This window comes from Lissotriton vulgaris, chromosome 11 (assembly GCF_964263255.1).
Source record: "Lissotriton vulgaris chromosome 11, aLisVul1.2, whole genome shotgun sequence".
NCBI classification, from domain to species: Eukaryota; Metazoa; Chordata; class Amphibia; order Caudata; family Salamandridae; genus Lissotriton; species Lissotriton vulgaris.
This window is the reverse complement of record NC_141699.1, coordinates 930,746,437-930,765,249: the sequence shown is the minus strand read 5'-3', so window position 1 is coordinate 930,765,249 and position 18,813 is coordinate 930,746,437. Positions and strand designations below refer to the sequence as shown.

Sequence of the window (18,813 nt, the reverse complement as noted above, 5' to 3'; positions counted from 1 at the left end):
ATATGTATACATCATACAACACCCACATGAGCTGTTGTAAAATATGGATTTACAACATGTTGAAGTGATGTATATTTATATTATGCAAGAAACAGTGAAATAGGTATTGTGAACAGTATCCCAGAGTAAATTGTGGTACATGTGAACCAACTACAAAGTGCTGAAAACAACTTTCATGGTGAATGAAATTATTGGAGTGCAGTCAATTTTCCTGGAGTAATGTCTTACTTACTCCTCACATCAGTGCCAGGAGTGGTGTACAAGAACATTCAGCAAAGTGTTGGTGTTGTAAGCACACAGACAGACATCATGGTCAAGGTTAACCACTGGTGGGCCTTGAGGTTTTGGAAATCTTCCATCCTCAGTTTTTAGGTGAACGTTCCCTCCTCTGACTTGGCTGGGATATGGAGCTTCTGAATCTTGTGAGTCTGCATAACTGTCCTCCTCAGACGAAACATCACATCCTCTGTCTGCTGCTGATGTTGATGGCTGTGATGTGCTTGGACCGGAGGGTGTGGTTGATTAAGTGTGAAAGGTCAGCTGAGGTTGTTATTGATGTCCTGCAGGACACTGACTAGAGAGGCCACCTCTGTGTGCTACCCAGAAAGATCTCGCTGAATGACCTCCAGCCTCAGGTCACTAAACTGGTGAAGGTCCATCATTTCCCTCAGGACAGACAAGTCCTGGCCCAATGCATTATGGCAGTCTTGGTAAAAACCCATGACTTAGGTGAAGGCAGGTTCCACATTCAGATCCTCTGTGGGCTCAGCTGGATGACCACGTGTCTCCTTCCACCATGCCTGGGAACACAGGCAGCTGCCCAAGCATGAGCCTGCCTAATGCCACTCAGTCCAGCCTCCTCTGAGTCTGGGATGGTGTTTGCCACTTGAAGATGCGGAACAGGTCGATGAGGTATTGGCTCAAGCATAGTAGGGGCACTGGTTGTGGTTTGTGATGCAACCGCTGCGGAGGTTGGAGGTGTGGGCTCAGTGACACCAACTGAGTCTGTCTGTGCCACAGGCTGTGTGTCAGTCTCCTCAGTCATGTCAAATGGTTTGGGCACAATTCTCCTTCCAGCACATCTAGCTACACTGGCCATTGCCCTTGCACAGGACTAGCTGCTGCCACTCGGTCCCGCCTCCTCAGTGCCTGTGTCGATATTACCCACCTGAGCAGGCGGTCCTGGATGGTTCGTATGGATCAGCCTGTGCTAGGGGTACTGGTTGTGAATGTTGTTGTACCGGCTGTGGTGGTTGGAGGTGTGTGCTCAATGAGAACAACTGTGTCTTTCTGACTGAGCTGCCCAGGAGTGTTGCCACCGTCCACGTTTACGAAGTCAATGTCATCACTGAGGGCTTCTTGGAAATCTTCAGGTTCAGTGGTTTGACTCTGCTCCATGGCCTGACTCTGATGTGCTTCAGGGGTAAGTTCATCTGTGAAAGATAACACAACTGTTAGTTCTAAATGTAATTTGTATCAGAGGGAGGACATAGTCTAACTTACAACTTTGATATGTGAATGTACAAGAGCTTACTGACAAAGCAGATTTCGAAAACATTTGTGTGACTTATACAACAGTGTCAGTCCTCATTACTTTGCCTTTAGTGAGTTATGTCAAAATGGATTTTCACTATGAAAGGGCAGGCCACTGCATGAAATTATGAGACCCACTTACTCTGTTTGACTCTATTCAAACTTGACTCAATGGTTATTACACACATGCAATAGTTTTTTTAGGCAAGTACATATTATTTTGATTTTGAGTTATTTATTGAACAACTTGTCTCTCATTTATTAGACAACAAACTAATGTCATGTTCTATGTCCTTTACCCCTTGAGAGGTATTGTTGTAGTGACATAATAGTGCTAACTTAGAACATAATGGGCCAGATGTAGGGCTTTCGGTAACGGCCGAAAATCGGTATTTTCGTCCGTTACCGATCGGTAAATAGGTGATCGCTATGTACGGGGCATTATTTTACCGAATCGGTAAAATTACCGATTCGGAAAAATAAAAAATTGGTAAATTTACCGAATGTGAGCCACCCAGATGTAGGTGGGACTCTTCAGAGTCCCAAAGGCCTTTCCGAATCGGTATTTTACCATCAAATCCAATTTGATGGTAAAATACCCATTCCGGTGTGCATGCACATGTGTGCATGCACACCTATGCCATGTGACAGGCAGACCTGCCCTTAGGGCATGTATGCCTGCCACATGGCACCCGAGCCTGTTTTGGGGGTGCCAGAGGGTGTCAAAGTGACACCCCCTGCACCCTTGTGAAATTCGGTATTTACCGATTCGGTAAATACCGAATCGGTAATGCCCATTCATTCCTATGGGCCTAATGGGCATTACCGATTCGGTATTTACCGAATCGGTAAATACCGAAATCATCCGATTCGGTATTCCAGCACATCTGGAATACCTACATGTCCACCCCATAGATTTACCGATTTTTAATTACTGAATCGGTAAAATTCGGTAATTGAAAATCGGTAAATCTATTTCACCTACATCGGGCCCAATGTCATTGGAGTAATTTCTGATGTGTTGAACATCATTGAGGCACACTATGGGTCAAATGTTTACCCTGGGACATGTCCTGGACGGGAAACATCCTTTACAACGCAACTTTTACAACGCAGTGCCTTCACGACGCAACTTTTACAATGCAAACCATTACAACGCATTGCACTGGGGGGCGCTCTAGGATATGGAATAGGTTTAATGTACTATCCAACACCTTCCCTACTATCCACGGGGACTGGAGTTGGAATAGTAAAGTAAACTATTCACTATCCAGCGCCCCAAAGCACTATATGTTGTAATGGTATGCGATGTAAAAACCGCGTTGTAAAAGCATGTGTGGTAAAAGCATGCGTTGTAACGTCATTCATCCGTCATGGACTGACAAATTGATAGACAAATTGAGAGATGGAACACTTTCCTTTGTCAACAGGGGTGATAATCAGTTAGTTTCCTTGGAAAATTACTGTTTATTGATTGCGTTGTCCTTTCGTAAATACTTGACGATGTACTGTTTTAGGTTTTTGGTACAGGATCGATGTGGAACTGGTTATATGGTTTAACACTATAGCCATGTGTTTCCAGGTTATTATCTTTTGGGTATGCTATGTTTTGCATTTCAACCTTTATGAGTTTACAGGTTCATTAAGCAGGGATACATGTAGGTCACACATTTGCATGTTAACATTTCTCACTGTTCATGTGATCAAATCCAAACATTGATGATTCAATATACAGGCGGCATGTTGATGTTTGCCATTACCAATTGTTGAGCAATGCTAAAGTGACATGCTCCTGCATAGCAACATGGAATGTAGTTTATAAGTGAGGTCCCACTGTGATGTGTGACATATGTGGTGTACTGCACTACATCTTGTCTGATATATAATGGACATCGTTCACATTGCAGAATGTGCACTTGAACTTTCGAGAATTTAAACAAAAGTTGGGGAGTACGTGGAACACATGCTAACACGAAATCCCTTTTTGTGAATGAGTTAACTATTGATGTGTCCAACCATGAACAGATGTTTTGAGGTATGTCTGTATAACAGTGATTTTGTGTAGCCTGAAGTGAAACACATGCTAAGTGAGTTTTTCACATTATTGGGATGCACAATGCAAATTAAAATGTGGTTACTTGCCTGGCATCTGTTTTCACACATATTAGGCAGGTGGATGTTGTCATACGTTGTAGAAGCCTGTCTGATGCTGTTTGCATCCTATTGACAATAAATATTTTTCCTTGACATGCATCTGAATATTTGGCAAATTCTTTTTGTTTTGGTAACCCTGCTGATAAGTCACAGACTCAATGTCATGCATCTTTGGGTAGACTGATATCTACATTAAGGTGTTTTGTAATAACATACATCATCCCACTCATTGGCATGCAACATATACATTTCCCATGCTCCACATTGTGACAGGGGGAGCACTTTGAAGTGCATCTAGTCTACAGTCAGTTTGCTGTGTAATTGCCACAATGTGTTTGAGTGGGTAGCGGGTTTTAAAGTCAACACCACAAAATTCTTCAAACTAAATCTTAACATTCCAGAGAGAGAGGTTCAACAATTGCGGAGTCAGTCTGCCTTTCAATGGGCCAAATATTCCATTAATTATTTAGGAATTCAACTCACCCTGAAAGTGGAAAATCTCTTTAAGGCCAATTATTCCCCAATGCTGATCCAATTGCAGCACGACCTCAAACGCTGGAAAATACTTTTGATCTCCTGGTTGGAAGGGATCAATGTGGTCAAAATGATGCTACTTCCAAAATTGCTCTATTTGTTTCAGACACTTCCAGTAGATCTAGATCTGAGCTAATGCCCAAACTGTATTCACTTATCACTAAATTCATATGTCAGAAGGGAAGAGCTTGACTTCCATTTCATGTGTTATACCGCCCAAAAAAAGAAGGGGGTGGCATTACCGGATTTCTCAGTGTACTACAAGACGGCCCAGTTGAGAGTGTTGGTGGAATGGTCAATGAGAGAATCTGGTAAACATTGGCTCCATATGGACTGAGCAATAATGGGGAGATCGATTTGGGATATAACGTGGAGACTGAAAAAAAAAGAGACCTGCCAATGCATACATGAGCACTCCAACATGCACTACGCTCAAGGTCTGGGATGAGGTCACAAAAGTGGGGAGGCTGACTTCCTTTCCATCACCTTAATTCTGACTGTCTGCCAGCTGAATAGGAAGGTCCATTTGATAAGTGGCGTGAGTGAGGGTGTCGGATGGTGTCAGATATGTTTCACAACTTTGAGGTGCTCACCTTTGAGAGCTGTCAAAGAGAATTTAGGAACCCACAATCAGAACACTTCTACTACCTTCAACTTAAACATTGTATTTCCCAACCACAGGTGCAGGATATGGCCACAAAAGAGCACACCCTGATAGAACAATGGGTACAGAAGGCAGGTCATTGCTCTCAGGAATACATGCCCCACGAGCGTGTAACCAATCCTTCTGGGAAGGTATAATTTGGAGGGACATCTCAGAGAAAGAGTGGAAGCATTTGTGGTCAGATATTACCAAGAACAATCACTCGGTAACCCTAAGGGAGGCCCATTACAAGACTCCTTTTGATTAGTACCTATATCTTACTAAACTCAAGAAGATTTTCCCTAACTCCTCATATCTCGGCTGGTGCGGGTGTGATCTCCTGGGGGACTTCTGCCACATATGGTGGGATTGCTCTACTATCCAACCTTTCCGGGAGGAGATCCTCACTCATATCAAAGACATGTTGGGCTACTCCATACTCACCTCTATTGCAGAAGTGCTTCTGGGCATCGGGGATGCAGAACTAGACCAGACGAAAGCTGATAAAGGTATAATATGGGCCTCCCTTAGGGCTGCCAAAACGACAATAACGGCGGCCTGGAAAAAGAGAGTGGCATCAGCTCTGTCACTTTAGCATGCACATCTCTCATAAATCCTGAAGATAGAGGGATTAGCAGACATCTTCAGAGATGACCATAAAAACTTCTAATACTTATGGGGTCCGTTGGTTTCCTTTGTTTGAAGCGGTCTCCCTTCAGTGGTATGTCCACCTTCTATATGAGACGGACATCTCTTTAAGTAGTGTTTTATCTCCTGAATGTATTTGCCCGGATACATCAGCAGCCTTTTAGGGTCAGTACGATTGAACTGGATCCAGTCCTAATACCTGAAGCTTCTCTGACTACCCTTGTAAATGTAAATTGATACTTGTATAGCGCACTACTCACCCGCAAGGGTCTCAAGGCTCTTGTACGAATACCGCTGTGGAACCAGTCCTGGCTTTCCCTGTGAGGCATCCACTCCTGGGCACCCCCAAGGTGGAGGCCAGGCATCCTTAGTGTTGTGGGGGCCGTTTTGGAGATTAAGCAAGCTATTGCCCAGAGTTCAAGAGTGGGACTCCATGATTGGAATAGGCACCGAGGCGAGAATTATCAGGTCTGTGGAATTTTGAGCCCAAGACCCGCCGAGGCGGGGAATTGAACCCTGGTCCCGGGCTAGACCTCTGCATCAGGGTCTGCCGCTCTAATCATTGAGTAACACTTCTCTACTTTGATGAGTAGATAAGTGTTCAACGACCACCAGGGAAGGGGAGGGAGGGTAAAAGGGGGGATTGGTTATAGAAAGAGGGGAGTTGATTTTTCTTTTCCCTCTTTTGCTTGTACATGGTTTTATTGACGTTTAGTGTACCAAAATGACTGTGACACGAAGGAGTGCAGGGAGGTATGGAGGCCACACAACTAGAGAAACTGGTCTCCAATTAGAGCGATGTTACTGCAAGAGGTACTCTATGTTATCCTTCTGTGACCCATAATGTAGTATGATATTTATCAGTCATGGTGAATAAACAAAACTTTGACAAAAAAAATAATATTCCATCAACACAAGTAAAATTCAAAGTGGAGTACATCAATAAGAAGCACTATTTACAAGGAAAATGAACTGAATTAAAATGTTTGTGGAAAAAGCCAAGACCTTATTATATCATGCAGAATAGAATATGCCACCAAATACTTGGATATTTTATAAACAAAGATATTCTAATTGTACCGAGATTGAAGAAAAGTACATTCACGTTGATTAATGTGATGATAAATCTGAGCCAATGTCAAATCATCAAAGCATTAAGTATTATCAGCTTGGAAAGTTTAATCTCTGACACAGAGTTGGATTTTAATTATGGAATATGCAAAAGTGGCCCATGAGCCTTAATGAATTAACCTAAATCCCGCTGAGCAGTCTGAGATGGTAGCACTGTTGGGGATACAGCAGTGGCTGATCAGACCAGTGTGAACTATTTACTCTGAACTAGAGAACTTCAAACTCTGTGCTCACAATCCAGCACATCACACATGCACTGAACATTGACAACCAACTCATGTAAAGGGAATACTGATCACCTCTTCCTCAGTGTTTCTGTCATCTAATTTTCTTCATGTATGCCTCCTTTACCCATTGTTTCAGTGGATTTCTCCTTCCGCATTATTTCTCTTTCTTTTGCAAAGTCTTAATACATTTCAGACCCCTTCTCCCTTTTTCCTATGTTGTTTTTCACTGGCTCTTTCTTTAACTTTTTCCCTCTCTTTGTGGGTTCTTGGTCTCTTTCTCCCATTTTCCAATTTGGGATCCTTTTACCCTATATATATGGAGCTCTTTGCTTCTCTTTTTCAACACTTTTTATCACCTCTCTCTGGGCTTGTTTCTTTAACCTTTCTGCCTCACTAGGGCACCATACTATTGCTCTGTGAGGCCCGGCTTCATCCATCCCACAGAGGCTGTTCTTCGCCACATTTCTCAATCTATTTGAAGGGATTTCTTTTGCTTTCTCCTGGGTTGTCTAACATTACCTTTCTCTCCTTGCTCCTACTCCTCCCTCCATTTATCTATCCCCTGACACCGGTCCACTCAGCACATTCTACCATCTCTGGCTTGTTTAAGTATCTCTGCACAAGATATGTTGATGATCTTCAACAGAAAGAAAACATTGTTTTTCTGTGATCCTTACAAAGCTCAAAATTCCTATGCTCTCCCTCGCAAGGGGGCCTCTTTCACTCTTGTGGTTCTCTTTCACTATTTATGGGGCTCTCTGGATTTCTCAGGCTCCACTTATACTTTCTATTTGGGGCTCTCTCTCCCTTTTTTGATCTTGTACTATTCATACGCCAGAGCTTTTTTTCCTCTGTGCAAATAAATACATTTTCTATAGCTCTAAGCCCATTCTATTTCTCACATGCACTCATTTGTGCTCTTCAAATATTCCCTTTTCCTCTCTGTTATTATATGCACATCTGGTGGTGCTTCAAGGGTTTTCAGGTTTGTGGTCTTCTTTTCGTTGTTACTCTCGATCACTAACTACTTATTACACTCTCCTTTGGTCTTCGGAATTTTCTGATAATCTTCTTCACCTCAAGACATCTCTTATAATACCGTGTTTTTACAATGTGCTCTGTTCTGCAATTCTACAGTCTCAAAGATATTACTGTACAAATTTACCAATCCCAAAAAGTTGAAACTATGATTTGGCCTAGTTGAGATTTGAATTCATGAACAACAGATCACAAAACATGTCTTCTCTTTTGGTCTCAGTGTATCCTCTCTGCCTCAGTCAGGCTTCTTCTTATTTCTCTCACTCTTCCCCTCTCTCTCTCCCTACCAAGCTTACTCTAATTCTTTCCCTTTGTCTCCCCTCATTATCTTGCTCCCCCTGTGTTTCACTTCCTGTTTTTCTCCCTCAGTTGTTCTTCATCCTTTATTCTCTTCTTCTTCCATCACCTCATTTTAATTATCTGGCTTCTCACATTTGTTTCCTCACATTGATGCACTTCTCAATCACATTTTTCCCTTCTCTTATTTTCTTGCTCTGACTGGCGTGCTCTCAGCTTCAATTTCATCTTCCACTGTGTCCTTTATGTGTAGAGGTCTCACTTTGCACTTGAGAATGAAACTATAAAATAAGGTTGGTATCCTGTAACAGGATAATATGTTGAATAACTGCAAGGTCTGCATCACCTCATGGATAGGCAGCATTCTAATATAACACTGCATATAGGTTTAACAACATAATGTTGTCTGAAAAATACAAACTGCAGCATATTTGCCTCGAAGTTTAAATATGCACTGGGTCTCTGCAGTGTCTACCATGGAGCTGGGGTCAAGGCACCTTTCACCAGCACAAGTGCTGCACCCAAATGGACTGCTGTGAATCTAAGCACATTTATGACCTGTGTTGCTGAGCCCTAGCATCCCCTCAAAAATGAAAAATACTTTGCACCCCAGGAGTGTCTGCATGTACAGATAACAAACTTTAGTTTAATGGCAAGTAAAAGCGTCTAAGTTTCTTGAACAAGAACCAAAGCAATCACCTTCATTCATCCTGGTAAATCACTTTGTCTTCTTGAGATGCTTTTTTTTCAACATTCCACTACTGTTTCATTGTTATAAGTTCTTCTACCTTTTAGAGGAAAATATGTATATAGCAATTGAGCTTGGGAGTGGTGAGTGGTGAGCAGCAAGCATTGCATGTACCAAAAGTGCTTACCCTGCCTTCTCAGTGCCTCCTCTAAAGTGTCTTGATTCGTAACTGAATATGGATTTATGACCAGGTTTGTGAGTGGTTTTATGGGCATGTAACTGGATGTTTGCCTGCCTGTATGTATGTATACGTGGGTGTGTGAGTGGTTGGATGGGTGTCTAAGTGAGTGTGTGAGTGGTTCTGTGGGTGTGTGAGTGGGTATGTGAATGGTTGTATGGGTCTTTCAGTGGGTGTGTGACTGATTGTGTGTGTGTGTGTGTGTGTGTGAGTGGTTGTGTGGGTGAGTAGTTCTGTGGGTGATATAATCAGTGATGTCATTTGAGATATCATCAGTGCTGTTACTATGTCAGGAGTGATATAATATGTTAGGCCATAAGCAGTGCATTGGGGGCATAAGTTATGGTTAGCTCAGGTAACTATAACTGCTGAATTTCTATTGTTTGTGCGTATAGAATTTGAGCCTCACTATAACGTCCCTGTAACCTGTGTTTTTTTGTGAATTTCTAAGATTTTTTTTTAATTCTATTTCCTGACTGTAACACCCCTGTAATCTTTGATTTTTACATATATATCAACGTTTCGAAATTTCTTTCTTGGTAATAACAAGACATTGCATTAGGAATCACCTCACCCATTTTAATCACTTATAGAACCAGGCTGTGATGCCTTTTTATACGTATATGAAAACGTTGGGATTGTGTTGGAATCCCACATAGAACAACATTTTAGAAACATACAAGCTTGTTCAGAGGGCTCTTGAACAGAGAATTCAGATGAATGAGTCATGTGCACTTTTACTACCAGTGACTGACTACATCCGATCGGTAATCAAAGCACTATTATGAACTTGACTCCTCGTCGCCAGACCAGGCCTTCATTTGCACCAAAAAGGCCATGGGCCTGACCTCTGACTCGGGCCACCACATCTATTAGAGGTATTGATTTGGAGGCATGCTGCGCCACACTGGAAATCGACTCCCCGCTGAAACATTGAAGTGGATCAATCCTTAACTAAGAACAGGAACTCAATAACAGCATGGAAGGGGTCTTTCACCATCAAGAATCCCACTGAAGAAATTAAATTAGGCGAGCTCGCCACGATGAGCTCCGCAACGGCCTGCAACCTGCTTATCTCCACTGATGTTTTTTTTTTAAAAAAAAAGCTGAAATTCGATTTTTTTATGAGGTCCTTCCTGTGATTGACATCTGTCAATTAAACGTGAACTGTCAGTGCATTGTTTGTTAAAAAAAAATATCATGGTGGCCTCAACACAGCAAACTTGCCGTTTGTACTCGATTCTCCTTTGGAAAGGTCCCCGCTCCGCTAATGTTCGACTAATCTTCAGATCTCGCCTTTTATTTAAACGCTATCTTGCTTTTCGCTATCCGTGTTTTTTAAAGACATCACCACTTGGTTGACGAACAGAAGTCGTACTCGGTGTTACCAGGTCAAAATAAGGGCATCTGGATATTCCTAACACGTCGCTCTTTTAACAATGGAGAGAACTGAGGCATTTTTACAAGCCGATCGCTACAAATCTTTTCATATTCAAATGGTTTCATTCTTCTGTCTTTGCTTTGCCGCGTGCCCCCGACAGAGGGCGACACAATGAGTTTATTGCGATTCGCGGTTATAAACCCCAGATTACAAGGCCTAGAGGTTAGAGGGTATCACGGATGACACATCACTTTGGAAGTTTGCATTCTAGCTGTTCACTTGGCTTCAGGACGGGAATTGTCTTGTTTTCATAATGTTCAGAAGTTAAACAGTAACCTAGTGCTGTCGGAAAGGAGCACAAGTTCAGTGCAATATTTTGACTATTTCTACGGGTTCGGAGCGATGATTTGCTTTTGATAAAACACACTCGCTCTTCATCCTACAAGAGAAAAAGCTAATCAGAGAAATGCATCAATTATTAAATTGTCAACTAGTTAAAATATTGACTGAAACTTTGACCTCTCATTATCAAAATACTCAAAGCAGCTGGTTAAACAGCAAAACACATTTTTCATTCCACTCTTCCATACATCGTGAACCATATATGTTATACTCCACCGGAAGCACCCCTTGGTAATGAAATAAAAGATTGCTTTTCTTCTAACTAATGTGGGTGACTGTCATTCGAAAAAAAATCGTGCGTGTGAAAAATGAAAAAGCAGATTTATCACAATCATTAATATCAATATTGTGCCCAACCTAGACTTTTTTTCTGTCTTTAACATTGTGAGGAGGAGTTGGAGGTTTATTTGAGCTCAACCCTCTTCCCCAAATTTCCTCTCTGGATATATTTGGGCGGTGTAGGAGCTGAGAGACCATGTAGAGAAAGTTCACCTTTTTCACTATAACATCAAATAGGTTTGTGTGCCTCTCCCATAACTCAATCAATCAGAGATCCAAGGGGTGTTCCTCATATAATTTTATGTTGATGAGACTAACTGCACACCAGTTTTTTTTTTGAGTGCCAGCCCCCAATACTTACAATACTGGATTTCTGCTAGGACATTTACAGAACATTTTATTTTTAGTAGTAACTCAATTTTAAGAAATTGACCCGTATAATGAAATTTGTGGAAATTAATGCTCGCCCACGTGTTTAAGGCAAGGAGACTTGAAATAGTGGTAATATTTTTCAGTATCAAAACCAGTATTTAAAATATTTATTAAGGTTTTAGAAATGGGATTCCCTGTTGGGTAAGCTATGCATCCAGGCCAGTTAGGAACCACCACTCTAGACAGGGTAAACTAGACACACACAAAAGGATAACCTGTGCTTACCCTCTGGTAGCTTAGCACACAGCAGTCAGGCTTATGTAAAGAGTCAATGTGTAAAGTATGTGCTGCACACACACACACACACGCACACACACAAACACACACACAGAGTAACACAAAGAATACACTACAAAACAACTCCTTATAGGTTTAGCAAAATAGAGAATAAATATCCGAGCAAAATAAGACCAAAATCACAAAAATCCAATTAGAAGAAGCCGAGATATTAATTTTTAAAGATCAACTGCCAAAATAGTGCATAGAAGTCACTAGCAGTCAAAAGGTTACTTGTGGTTGCGAGGGACCAGTGCAAATCCAAAGTTCAGGCCAACCGTGATCAACAGCAGACCAGCTAAAGGACCAAGACAGGCCCCACTGAATACCTTGAATGGAGCTTTTGTCGATGTCAAGAACCTACTGCGTTGTTGTCGAGCCATGCAATGGGCGTCCCGCATTGTCATTATGCTCAGTTGAAGTGAATACAATGCGTAATCGTTGAGCAGCGCAGAGCGTTGTTGTTGAGCCGTGCAGGATGTGGAACAGATGTTGTTGGGCAGCCTCTGCGTTGAAGGGCAATGTAGCAGAATTTCTCATGCAGCCAATGCAATGCTTCAATTTTTGTGAACAACAGCTGCAAACCCACTTCTGCGGCCCAAAGGGCACCCCAGGAAAGGGTAGGATTCACAGGAGGCAGAGACCAGCAGCACCAGCAGAATTGTAGGAAGTCTTTTGTGTCCCTGATAATTCAGAAAACTGGAGGGAAGCCAGCAGGCCTCTGTATATCACTTGGAGGGAAGGCAGAGTCCTTCCAGCAGAGTCTGGGAGCAGCAGGCACCAGTGCAACAAGCAGGAAAGCAGTCCTTCTAGAAAAGCATGCCAGTTGAGTCCTCCAAGAAGCACAGCAGTCCTTCTGACAGAGGTTCAGTTCAAGATCCAGCAGTGCCTGATTTTAGGGGGTCAGAGACCCAGTACTTATACCCAAAAGTGCTTTAATTTAGGGGGAGACTTCAAAGGAACTCTTTGAAGTGCAAAAGGATCCCTTCCAACCCAGTCATGTCTCCCAGGCTATCTGTGGGGGGACGGGTAAATCAGTACTTTGTGTGTGGAGAGGACACTACCTATTGAAGTGTAAGTGCCAAAATGAAATAGGCTGTTTGTCACTACCAGGACATCTAAAACATAAAGGTACATGTCCTACCTTTTACTTAAATAGCACACTGACCTTTGGGTACTTAGTACCTACATTAGGGGTGACTTATTTGTAATGAAAGGGGAGTTTAAGGCTTGACAAGTAGTTTAAAAAACAGGTGAAGTAGCAATAAACTGTACACAGGAATTGTTGTGGCAGGCCTGAGACAGGCTTGGAAGGCTTATTCTGTCGGTGGCACAATAAGTGAAGCAGCCGACCAGTAGTATTTAAAGTGCAGTCCCTCGGTATACGGTATACCACTTTACAAGGGACTTACAAGTACAACAAATATGCCAATAAGGTATCCACCAAATGCCATCATGTTTAGGGAATAAGTGCATACACTTTAGCACTGTTTAGATGTGATAAAGTGCTCAGAGTCCTAAGGCCAACTAAAACAACAGCAAAATTGGGAGGCAAAATACAAAAGGTTGAGGTAAATGCCACCCTAAGGGTGACAGGTCTAACACAAGCTCACTACCTCAGTAATGCAAATTACCCACAAACAGCCAAAGCAATGTTATGCCAAGCTATGGGTACATTGAGAACGCCTTGCTTTTTAAAACGTCAGTTGTGCTGGTTCTGCCACAACAGCCATAATGAGAAAAAAGGTGAATTTTCTTGCATCTTCGACTTTGTTATGTGTCAAACCAATTATTTTGGGAAGAGGAAAAGGAGAGGATTAACATTTTGCTGTGCCTCTCAGATGCCTTCAGAGTGCCACAGCCACAAAATGAGCAATACCTTAAAGGGGATTTAATTTAATGTAGATTGAACTGAAGACAAGGATTTTCTGTTATGTTAGCCCAGTTCTAGTTTGATAGGTCTGCAGAGAAGAGTGATTATCCTTCTGTCGGGTGACCATAGTGATTTTACTAATGATGGTACTGTTTGTAATAGTTCTATTAGTTGCGGTCTAGTTCTTTTTTCACATTGCCTCTGGAAGACCTTGGTTTTAGTTAACATATAAGAGTTCTTTTGTGCCTGACTGTTGGATTAATTTATGTAAGGAATTACATCCTCATTCTGCCAGAGTATGACCTCTTAAAAGGTTTCTTTCTTGAAAGATAGTCGAGCAATAATGTGGGCTGCAGTTGATCTCAGGTTGCATATTTGTTTGTAGTGACTGATGAGCTTGCCCTAGTAGTTGAGCTGCCACACCTGTTAGCTTTCTTGGTTGTGCAAATGAGCTTACAGGCAACCATTTAAAGCTGTAAAAGGATTGCTGCAATGGTGTGCTATGCTTTAATGGCTTCAGACTTAAGACTAATCCAGTTGCACATCAGTTAATAATGAGTCTCCTTTAATAGGCCTATATGCATGCTGTTCTAATAGTTCAAGCATAAAATCACCGAGGCATGGACTAGTTCAACATTTTGTGAATCTCACAATAAATTATCCTTTGTTGTGTCTGTGTAGAAGGAGCAAAATACTACTTGCAAAATAAATCACTTGAGGGGTGCATTAGAGTATTGGGTAGAAGGTGGGAGAAGGATTGTGACTTTGGTTGATAGAACGGCTGGGTTGACATTGATTCTGGGGATTTGTACAGGCACTAGCTTGTGGTAACATTGCCAAATACAAACATGTTGGTCTCAATCCATTAAAACATATTCACCCCACAATTCCAGATAGTGATTGAGGACAACTGACATGTTTCAGTTGGAGTCAGTGCTCTGTTCAAAAAGTATTATGATGACATGTTAAAAAAACAGTGAAAAATACTCTGCATAACTTTCTTGCATTGCTTTTAGGCATAAAGTACATGTTTGTGAGAAAGGTAAATATGAATAGGGGTGGATTGGTGTCTACCACCAGTACGAAAGTCATTAGCCTGTTAAGTCGAGTCAACGGTTTCCATATTTGAACCTGAGGTCAAACCCTGGTAGCTATAGCCTCAAGGAAATTTGTAAAGCAATTTAAAAACAATTAAAAAATCAAAAGCACTACACAATAAAACTTCCACTCCAATGTATAAACAGAATGCAAAATGTATTGAACAAAATGACACCAAAACAACAACATTCCAATAAGGGCAACCAGACATATGATTTTTTATAAACAATTTAATTGAAAATTGCACCAAGAAGCACAAAGAGGCCAACTACAATGTGGCCCTGGTCGGATACAACAAGTAGATTGGGCCCTGGTAGGACCTGGAAGTAGGGAAGCTCAGAAAAAGTTTACACGTTCCAATCTAAGAAGGGACTTTTCTGAGGGAATTTTTTTTCCCTCTGCCGGAAAAACGGCACATAATGGAAATGCAGGGTGGATACCTTTTGTGGTCTGTCCTCATGAAGTTCTGGAACAGAAAAGTTTGAAACAGTTCCCAAACTTCAATTGGTGCCCAAACAATCACAGGATTGCTCTTCCAAGGCCTTCAGCACCACACGGTATGTACTGAGAGACTCTCTAGTTGTGAAACAGAGGGAAACAGTAAAGACAAAGTCCAGGGCCAGTTGCCATTGGTCAGTTAGGATTCATCACAGAATGTCCTCTTCAGTGTTTTTATGTTCCTGGATCCACACAGGGTTCATCCTTATGAGCCTTAAAGATATTTCTGTCCTTGGATTTCAAGTAAAAGGGGACCCTTCCTCCTCAGGACCTTCTCACAATTCACAGATGCCAAGTGTAGAAGGTGTAGGTCACCTGTTATCATTTGCACAAAGTTCAGCAGTGTTCTGATGAAGGTCCTTCGGGTGTCACATTTGTGCTTTACACTAGCTAATAAGTGGGGGTGACTCCTGGGTAGTAACAAACCAATGGGGTAAAAACCCTCAGGGCAACCGATTCACCTTTTCAGTTGTTCTTTTTTGCCTTACTAAACTGAGGCTCGAAATGGCATTTGCCAGGGCATTTATTTCAAGACGGCGACAGTGTTCAGCTGTACTATACTTTGGCTCTGAGCGCTGGAGTGTGTGGGAGTGTCAAGGAAATAAACCAAGTCCTTATATAGCTAACATTAAGATCCAGTTTAAAACAGGCACTGCACCCAAAACAAGACAGATGTCTGGAAGGACAAACACAGGGCCCTTAATTAACCAGAGAGGGGATACATAAACATTTTCTTGTCTGCGGTTTTCCCCTCTCCAAGGGTGCCCAAGTTTTACATGAGGCTCAACAGAAATGTCAAGCAGGATTTGACAGTCTGGTGTTCAGAGGAGTCATCCCTGCTCATTTAGATCAGCCTATTGTGTGCTCCTATGTGGCATTTCAGATCTCTTTCACAGCTACTTCAAGGCTTGAATGCAGGCTGGGAGCTGGAGGAGGCTTATGCAAAAAAGCCTTCTGACAGTTCAGACAGGTACATTATAACTTACTAAAAGTTGATTTTTCTTAACATTTCTTAAATAACTTGCTTCACAGTTGAACTGGATTTTTATTAACAATCAAAAATAGTGGCTTAATTATTTTTATAGCTGTATTCTGGTTTTCTACATTGGACACCTAGGCCTGCCACAATAAAAACAGCTTTTGGTCCTTGTCACTGTAGGGACATGGTAATATACATTCTCTAAATGTCCCACTTTTAAATACCATGCACCCGATCTTGTGGGCTACAAGGCCTATGCAGGGGTGACGTGCTAATATTGATAAAATAAAGGTTTTTGCTTGTCAAAAATGGGTATTTTAGCAGGGCACACTGCAGGTTTTCCACTGCAGCAGTCAGTCTAAAATGCTAGACCTGAAGCTACGTTTTCCTTTATCACAATAGTATATGGCAGAGTAAGTGCTACAACCCACAGGTGACATTTAACTTTTCATGAAATGGGAGTATTTCCGCACCATATACTATGGACTCATGGAAAAGTTAAATAAGCCATTCTGGGATTAGCCATTTCTACATGTTTAGGAGCCAAAGCACATAACCTGTTCCCTGAATGGCAGTGCCCCACTGTGCAGTCTAAAAACCAGCAATAAAATGTAGCACAAAATGGGGTTGATCACGCAAAAAGTAGCATTTTCTCATGAGGAGAGGATTGAGCAATGTTGGACTTCCCAAGTAACATACCTCCCCTTTGAGGTAAAAGAGTCTATATCAATTGTTGCAAACAGGGGCCCCCATCATGTGGACCTCTATTAGCCACTGGTGTTGTTTGCCTAGCACAACACAGGGATTTGTGGACACATGCATTTATCCACTTGGTAAACCTTTACGTTCATAACTATTCAGATAAAATCCCAAGACAGGCTCCAGATGATTATGCTGACGTGAAAAATGTTAGATCCACATATATTAACATCTTCTATAACTGTTGCACTATATTTACTATGCAAGAATCCAAATAATATAAATTATGTTATGAAATCATTTTGCAACACACGTCTATTTGTAACACAGATATACATAGATAATTATCAATAATAGAGATTATTTTTCTTTGAGAAGTGACCCCTATTAATTAGGGAGATATGATGAGTTGTGGAGATTAGCAAACTTTGAGAGCGGTTAGTAAGTTCTTTTGAGTGAAACCTGAAGTGTTCAGATCTCCCTCACTCCCCTAGATAAACTCCTTATTTACTATTTAACAAAGTTCTTGTCTAATATCTCTACTGGGGAGCAAATATTTTCTTCTGCTGACCTCATTTTTATCAAAGTTACAGCATTACTACTTCATGGCAGCTGCTGCGCGACAGGGTGAGCAAGACCTCTGACCTCTTGGTCAGAATACTGCTCTTCCCCTCGAGCAGCTCCACCATTGAGTGCCTGCCCCCAGTGCTGCCAGGTTGGTGTTCAAGGCTTCTTGCCTCCGCTTCTGTGACTGTCACTATCCTTGGACCAATGACTCCTGCACCCCTGATATCACCACCGCCACCCCCAATGGATACAAGATCAAGAGGAAGGGCCGCCTCAACCACCCTGGAGGAAGACTAGCCATTGCACATAAGAATTCCCTCCGGCTCACCACATCCAGCACAAACGACTCCTCGGCCCCCACAGAACATCTCCATTTTCAGATCGAGAACAAACCCAGAACGATCCTATGCAGCACCCTCACCTACCGACCTCCCAGACCACGAACCACGTTCACTGCAACCATCACTGATCTCATCATCCCCCACACCATCGCCTCCATGGACTACATGCTGCTCGGAGACCTGAACTTCCACCTCAACGACCTCAGTGACCCCAACTCCACGCCCTCCTTAACAACCTCGCCAACATCGGACTCAAGCAGCTTGTCACCACCCCCACCGACAAGGCTGAACACACCATTGACCCCATCTTCACAAGAAGGAACAACATCAACTTCAGCCACACTATGCAACCCCTCTGGACATACCACCACTGCAAAGACTTCTCCTTCTCTGAACCCACCGCGTACAAACCTACACCACGCCCCCACACAGGAATTGGAGCAAGGTCACTGAACAGCACCTCAACTCCACCCTCAGCCATGCGCCACCTCCCGCCATGCCCGACATCAACTCTGCAGCCCACAAACTCCACAGATGGATCTCCGACTGCGCAGATATGCTCACCCCCCTCCAGAACTCCGGCAATCAGTGCCCGATGAAAGCCACCTGTTCACCACCAACCTCTGAGAATCCAGACGCAGCTGCAGACATCTTGAAAAAATCTGGAGGAACATCAAAACCCTGGAAGCATGGACCAGCTACAAGAATGCCATGACAGAATACCACCAACGCAGCAGACCCACCAAAAGGGACTTTATCCAGGATAAGGTCCTCGCCAACTCCAGCAACGCCAGGGAGCTCTTCAGCATCATACAGGAATTCACCAAAGCCCCTAGTGAAGCCTCAGACATCATGCC

General features: G+C 42.4%; 1 pseudogene; it reads right to left on the bottom strand.

The window, feature by feature from the left end:
* Positions 1-319: 319 nt before the first annotated feature.
* Positions 320-18,105, bottom strand: LOC147683697 (uncharacterized; annotated as a pseudogene).
* Positions 18,106-18,813: the final 708 nt, after the last annotated feature.